This window comes from Macrobrachium nipponense, chromosome 5, assembly GCF_015104395.2.
Source record: "Macrobrachium nipponense isolate FS-2020 chromosome 5, ASM1510439v2, whole genome shotgun sequence".
Classification (NCBI taxonomy): domain Eukaryota; kingdom Metazoa; phylum Arthropoda; class Malacostraca; order Decapoda; family Palaemonidae; genus Macrobrachium; species Macrobrachium nipponense.
In genome coordinates this window covers 144,437,611-144,438,536 of record NC_061107.1, presented here as the reverse complement: position 1 = coordinate 144,438,536, position 926 = coordinate 144,437,611, and positions in this window count along the sequence as shown.

The following is a 926-nucleotide window of genomic DNA, read 5'->3' as shown; positions in this document are numbered from 1 at the left end:
TTGTCTGTGGGAAAAATATGGTATCATAGGTACTTGTACATAATAAAAATATGTTAAGCTGAAGATTACCAAAACCTAATAATGGAATACAGACACTCCTGTACCTATGAACTTTCAGATACGAACAACTGTCATCATAAATTAAAATTTGTTTGGAGCACTCCGTCTGCCACCCCGTAAATTCAAATTTTGTATTGTGCACCTCAGCTTAGTTATAATTTTTGCCACTACCCACGCTGAACAGCACCACGTCATCTCTTGTGCTCCAATTTATTCATGTGATTTTATCATGAAATATCAAGCCCCTCCTTCTCTATTACAGCTATTGGCAAGCATACTGAAAGTGACGATAGTGGTAATGGTAAAAAGTGGAAAGCTGTTTTAATGGAAATGAATTATAAAGAAACTATGAAGTGATGAAAAAATGGTTGAGGTAGCAGGCTATAATATGAATTGCTCAACTATTGCACAATCTTGGTTGAGGTAGCAGGCTATAGTATTAATTGCTCAACTGTTGCACAATCTTTAAAACAAAGATCAAATATGGAACACGTAAAAAGTGCTGTGCCAATGCAGTCAACCATTATAAGTAAGAGGAGGGGAAGGGCGGTAGAAGAAATGGAAAAACTTTTGAGTAAGTCAATGGAACACCAGAGACAAAGATGTGTACGTATACCGCATAGCCTCATGCTGATGCCTTTTCGATGACTTGAAAGATAAGGCTAGTGAAAACATTGTAGATGAAACATGTGCTGCAAGACATGGATGGTTTTGTCACTTCAAAAAACCCAAAACCCGCTAACTTGCAATCACGGTTCTATTATCGGTGAAGCAGTGAATGCCAACAAACCAGCAGACCAAAAATTTCCCAAGATGCTCAAGGAAATAACTGATAACGATGGATATACCCCTCAGCAAGTTTTTAA